Raw genomic sequence first — 6,692 nt, 5'->3', positions numbered from 1 at the left:
CAGACAGACAGAGACAGAGACAGAGACAGAGACAGAGAGAACATAAACCTGGGAGAGAGAGAGGACATAAACCTGGGAGAGAAAGATGAAGAGACACAAAAAGAAAGAAAGAAATTTCCCTGGAGCTGAAAAGCAGATTACTTTTTTTGAAAAAGTCAGGTTTTTTAGAATTATTTCCCTTCTTCTTTATCACTCTTATTTCAGCAGCTCAGGAATCCCTATTTTTAGGGTTTGGGGCGCTAGAGAGAAAGGAGGTGGCTTCCTTTCCTGACCTGCCTAAAGGTGGAAGCCACTGATGACATCAAAGTTCTGTCTCGCCTAGGCCAAGCACCAGACAGAGCAAGACAAACTTAAAGCAGACCACTCCCATCCATTCCACTGTAAGTAACAGAAATGAGCAATGTAAGTGGAAACCACGGGGAAAACTAGTCACTCAGGTGCAATGCTCTGGGCCCCACCACATGGTAGAGAGAAAGCAGGTAGAGTGAATCTACCAGTCTTTTCCACGGGAACATCAGGCATTGTCCCTGCAGGACACTCACAGTTATCTGTTTTTGTGCTTCACAGATTAACATGGACATTCCTTCTGCTCTGGTGGGTTCTCCCCAATAGCCCAACTCCAGGATGTGTAACTGAGCCATAGTGACGCTTTTCCAGGCCCCAAACATCTTAAGATACATCCTGATGAGTGGGTAGGAGCAAGAGGATGGAGCTTTTTATTAGGAGGATGTTTGGAAAGAGATAAGGATGTTGAAGGCAGGAGCCAATGTTTCCCAAGGTTCTTTCTTAAAATACATTGTGTTTGGCTTCGGGGCTGCTGACTCACCCTCAGGCGGTGCATTCCATCTCAGGCTACTATGTTCCCCGAGGGCCTGGACAGACCAGCTCCCTCCCCACCTACAGTATCCACAGACACATCTGCTTTAGCTTATTAGAGAGTCAAAACAACCAGCTGTCAGCCCATCATCCTTTCCACTTAAGGACATTCTCCTTGGCTGATGCACGGCTCTCCCCAAGGGTTCGCCCCTGGACTGCCTGTGTGTCTGTGAGTCTGCGAACTGAGTTTAATGATAATTTGAAGAGCCTCTTACATCCTAGTTTATGTAACCCTCTCACATGAATAGCAAGATGTCTCTGTGGGGAATCATGGAATGACTACTGACTCATTAGATAAGCAGTGAGCCCTGGAAACAGGAAGCAGAAAACAGGCTCTCAAAGCCCACTTCATTCGCTACTCCTGTCATCCACAGGTAACTCAGTTTTGTAGAAAGCAGACTGGCCTCGGGGTCAGCAGATCCAAGCTCAACTTGTAGTCCTGCCAGATACTATGTGACCTCAGATAGGATGCTTGGCCTCTCAGGACCTCAGTTTCCTATTTTATAAATGGGAATGATACTTACCCTGCCAGCCTTGCATGGATTTTAAAAGGTCCTAACAGAATACTGGGGTGGGAAAGCAACATAAAGGGCATCTAAAGCGAAACCTTCCTCCTTTAGAACACCACAAATAAGCCACACAACCTATACTTGAGCTCTCTCTGTGATAGGGAACTCATTCTCACAGAAGGTTCAGGGCACTGTGGGATAGCTGTGATTTATTTTGAGCTGCAGACTGCCTCCTCTGGCATTCTCCCAATTGGTTTTTCTCCATGTGGGTAACAGAAGCACATCCAGTGCTCTTCTGGAAGGACAGCTGTCAGATATCTGGAGGCGGTACTGTGCCCTGGATACGGACAGAGCCATCCCTCAGAAATTTTCCCACACTAGGCTAAGCCTTTAACTTCCTTTACTGTCATGATTATTGTTCTCCAAAGGTACTTCAGGTAATTTAGACCCTCAAAGTATCTTGTCTGGAACCAAAGGTGGTATTCAGGATGGTCTGAAAGGGGGAGAGTTAAGTGGGATATTCACCTCCCTTATTCTAGATGATACGCTTCTATTGATGTAGCTGACCCATGAATTAGCTGCTTTGGTGGTCACATCTCAATAACAGCTCTTCCCCCACAGTCTCCACTTCAAACACTGAATGTTCTGGTTACCACCTCCTTTCTGTTCAGCTTATTCCATTTGATACCCAACTCAATCATTCTTAGGCCTCACCAGAACTTACCATCCATTGATCATACTTCTGTCCCTCACCTTTCTTCTCCACCATGTTCTCATGTCCCTTCTTAGCCAGCCTAGGGCTCATGACGCATCAATATAATCATTTCCTTGAATACACTCCCAATTCCTTTCTCTCTCTCTTTCTCACTTGCCTGGCAAAATTCCGATGCTGATTAAATCCTACTCTCTGTCTCTTCCTGCCCTGCATCCACAGAGTTGAAGCTGGTTAGAAAAAACCACAGAAATAAATTAACTGGCCTAAGTTAACTTCATGACCAGTAACCTCAAGGGGGCCGATGGAGCTGCCCAGTAATCCTCCTCTAGTTCCCTAGTTTGGGCATTCAAGGTCATCTATCCTTAAACCTTCACCACCTCTGTCCCCACCTTCACTTTCAGAGGGTGACCTTGCCTTCATCCAATGGGACTCCCACGTGCTGCCCCACCACATCTACTTACCTGCCCATATCTGCCCGGTGCTCTGCCTTCCCTCTGTCCCTGTAGGTGGGCTTCTGTGCTCTTATCTAAAACTAAGCTCTCCAGGTGTGCACTAGATCCTTGCCCCCTGGCTTATTCAGAGACTTTTGCCCCCACTCCCCACACTCCATTACTGATTTCCTCTTTTCTACAGGACCATTGCCATCATATATAACTACAACATTATTTTTTCTCATCTTAAAAAACAAAAACAGGGCCAGCCAAGTGGTGCATTGGTTAAGAACTGGCTTAGGACGCCAGAGGGCCCCNTGAAAGATTAAAGACCAAAAAGGCTTTAAAGCAAAGCTCTAGACCATTATAGAAGAGATGTCACAATGCAGGGCATAATTAATTAGCAAATGAATTCTATGACCAATAAGTTACTCTATGATTGCAAACAGAAAGCGTTTCAGGCCAGGCTGGTCAGGGCAGATTTCCCTGGGGAAGGCAGAACTTGAGTTGGAGCACCGCTGTGCCTTCTGTTCTAATCTTCTCCTACATCCTGTCAATTTCAGTACTTCTGTGACTCAAGAACCTACCACAGTTCCCTATTGCTCTCTGCATCAAGCCCCAGTTAAAGTATTGTGAGGATTGGTAGTTTTCAAACATCTTTAGAAGAATTCTTTAATTAATGAAACCTTGAGCAGAGCACTGATACAGAAAGCAATGAAAAACAATGAAGTATTTCTTTAATTGGTTTACATATGTATGGTTGTTGGGAACCTCTATAAATGCCAAGGGCTTGGGGAAGCTTGGTTTAAAAACCACCGGATTAGATAGCTGAAGTCCTTTCTGCATTTGAGTTCTGATTATTATGACCCTCTGCCTGGGATTTGAAGCTTACTGTAGCCTGCTTCCATTCCTGCTTCACCTTATTTTGAACCAGTACACATTCATCTCTAGTCGGGCCAGTTTTCTAGAATCTTTTGCACATTCCTTGCCTTTCCTGTGTTCTTGCTTTTCTCATGATGCATCATCTATATGGAATGCATTCTTTCTCCTGTTGCTTATTCAGATACGAGCCTGAATTTGTAGTTTCCGCCTCTTCCCAATCATCTCTGATTGCTCCTTTCTCTGAATTCCCTTTGAACAAACAGTTGAGACCTTACCTCATCTCTAATTATTTCCTGTTCAAAATTTTTATGTTTTTGGAAAGTCTATAAGATTCTCGAAGACACGGTCCATGTCTTTTGTTTCTTTTGAATCTCATTACAGTGCCTAGTAGAGTGTTGGGCATGTGGTCATTATTCAAAAGCCCCAGACATGCACGATTAGATGCATTATTTGTGTGTGCTTCTCCTAGCTTTCTTGGAGCATCATCTATGACGCATTTTCTCACCTCAGTGGTGAAAATAAAGGTCAGTCCCCACAGTGCTGGACACAGTACCTGCTGCTACTACTTCTTTGCTAGAAAAACACACCCCTTCATGGAAAAGTTGGAAAAAGTCAAATTTCAAAAAATAGACATATTTGTTGGGAAGATGATAGGACTTTCTGTACTGCTACAGGACACTTTTTAGAAGAAATCCTCTGAACAAGACAGTCACAGAGAATCAGGCTCGGGCATGCGCTGGCTGCTGGGGAAGGGCAGGCCTGATTCCTCCACAGGATGTGTCCTCTGGGCCCCGGGTGCCCAGATGTGTGAGTGCTTTCCCCACACGTGGCAGTACAATTATGTGAAGCCTGCAACAGCTCCAGTTCCTCATGGCCAAGGGGATTCCAGGAGAAGCAGCAGGCACAGCTGAGATGGAAGGAAGCTGTCAGAGCAGCAGGCGCATTGTCAGGATGGACGGCCATGGCATGGCGAGCCCAGAGAATGTGCTGGGTCTTTCCTCATGCAGGCCCCCAGTGGGAAGGCATGTGGGAAGTCTCTGTGTATCGGTCCTTAAACCCTCACCTCAGGCTCTGGTCTGACTCTGAAAACTGAGGGAGCTGGGGCCACTCAAAATGTGCCTCTCCTAGGATGTGGTTTAATCAGAGGTTCTCAAGTTTCAATCTTTGTATGACTCTATTGGAAGCATCAGGAAAGCTTCAAAAATACAGATGCCCAGGACTCAACCCAGGCCTGCTATGGCATAGGAGGCTGGAGTCTGTTTTCTTGATCACTCCTCTGGTAAGTTATCTAATGCCTGGCCGGGCTTGGGACCCACAGGTCAGTGTTAGCTCACCTACTTTTATAGGATCCATTGCTTTGTTCCAGAGTGGGCTGGGGGTGGGGGTGGGGGTGGACTGTACCCAAGGAAACATATTACTGAATGTTCTTATAACTCAGAAGAAGCAGCTGCAGTTTCATGTGGACCAAATAGACAGGTTTGGTTTAAATCAAGAACACCTGGAGAAGAAAAACTTCAACCTTTGAGAGCTCATAGAACCACAGGTGCTTAGCCAGTAGGCTCCTCATGGGTCCCGAATGGCTAAAGCATAGCACAATCTGTCACACCTCATTCCCCTGCTTAGGGCAGACATTGCTAATCAACCATGACACCCTTCCCTGTTGAACCTAGAGAACCTTTAGAATCCTAGCAATCAGAGCTTGTGCAAGCAACAAAAACTTTTACCCACCTTACCATTCCTACCAGTCACATCCTAGTTGAATCCTAAATTTTGTTGAGCACCCTGGCTTGCAGTTATCCACAGGGTACGTTTCAGAAATTGGTGGTGAGCCACGTTCTCTTCTCTCTCTATTCTCTTGTCCTAGGTGAACTCATCGTTGCCTTGACATTAAACATTACATGAACTGGCAATTCCCAACTTTTTATTTCCATCCTAGAGCTCTTCATGAGCTCCAGACGCACATAGAAACTCAGAGGCTAAGAAAGCATAGAAGTCAGGTCTAAGCTGTATTAGATATAGGACAATGTCTTTGAATGAAAATCTTCTTGATAACAGGACTGCTTATTTCTCTGTGGACTGCTGATTATGCCTGGTACAGCATCTTGTATACAGCAGGTACCGGTAAATGACTGCCGATTTTACATGATACATTTCCCTGCTTATATGAGTAACTCAGTTATTCTTCTCTTGCTTTTCTTGCCTTTCCAGAGCACAACCTCCTATAACAGTGGCTGCCCCATTCCTTGTGCCTCTCAGGGTGGATGGGGTGTAGTAGTCTGTTACATTGGTGGTGGCTCTCCGATGAACCATTCCTCGTGGTGTTTACATCCTTGTGTTACCCTCTTCCTTGAAATGTGGTATGGACCTGTGATTTGCACTAGCCAGTAGAACGTGGTGGAAGTTATACTGTGTCGGTTTCAGGTCTCAGCCCTAAGAAGGCCTGGAAGCTTGACCTTTTTGTGTTCTTGGGAGCCCTGGACAGCCATGAGTCAAGTTCAACTACCTTGTTGAGAAAAGAAACCATACGGAGAGATCATGTGAAGAGGGAGAGTCCCTGAGACTCTATGGAGAGCAAGAACAGCCCAGCCCTTCCAGTGTCCAGAGAGCAGCCTGGCCTTTCTTGTCAGTCCCAGCTGAGCCCAGCTGCCAGCTAATCCGCCAGCTGAAAGCAGCCCTACAGATGACGACCACTGGCAAGACCAGTAGAACCGCCCATCTGAGTCAGCTCAGCTTGCAAGTGTCAAGAGCAAATAAAATGTGTTAAGCCAATCAGACTTGGGGTGGTCTGGTCCACCAGAGTAGGTAACTGAAATGGGGTGTGCGCTTTGATATTACGGACCAAAGGGCAGTGAATGGTCTCGGAACCTCACCTCCTGCTTTCCAGCTTTCAGCTTTGGTGCTCTGCTTTGTACAGAGGCCTGAGCAGTACCAATTCCTTTGCTCCCTGTCAATCCAGGGCACAGTAGAGATAATTTAGTCATTTTGTTAGCATTTTGAATGGAAACCTTTAGGGCATCCACCAAATGTAAGGGCAGAAGGGAGTGGGATGAGGAACAGAGGGGAGATGGAAAGGGGGCAGCTCTGTTCGTGCTGAAGTATCAGAGGGAATGCATGCTCACCCCCAACTTGGAAGGCAGAGTTAAGGGGTGGGCCTGTGCAGTAACTGGCTTCAGAAATCAGAGGCCCAGAGCTGTCTGGATTTCTATGAGAACTAAAACTTTCTATAAACACCATTAATAATGATTGTCACTGTGGTGTGAACCTCAGGTTTCTAGTGTA

At 46.0% G+C, this 6,692-nt stretch overlaps 1 protein-coding gene and 1 long non-coding RNA gene across 4 annotated transcripts in view; one reads left to right on the top strand and one right to left on the bottom strand.

The window, feature by feature from the left end:
• Positions 1-6,671, top strand: part of LOC109383266 (uncharacterized) — a 34,664-nt gene extending 27,993 nt beyond the window's left edge. Inside the window, exon 4 of the long non-coding RNA XR_002124147.1 lies at positions 3,883-6,671. This is a non-coding gene — a long non-coding RNA (uncharacterized LOC109383266). The remainder of the gene's footprint in view (positions 1-3,882) is intronic.
• ME3 (malic enzyme 3) overlaps positions 1-6,692 on the bottom strand; it is a 216,139-nt gene that overhangs the window by 52,111 nt on the left and 157,336 nt on the right. The window lies entirely within an intron of this gene.

This window comes from Hipposideros armiger, unplaced genomic scaffold (genome assembly GCF_001890085.2).
Source record: "Hipposideros armiger isolate ML-2016 unplaced genomic scaffold, ASM189008v1 scaffold_79, whole genome shotgun sequence".
In the NCBI taxonomy this organism is placed as follows: domain Eukaryota; kingdom Metazoa; phylum Chordata; class Mammalia; order Chiroptera; family Hipposideridae; genus Hipposideros; species Hipposideros armiger.
The sequence above is the reverse complement of the archived record's forward strand: the minus strand, read 5'-3'. Positions and strand labels throughout refer to the sequence as shown.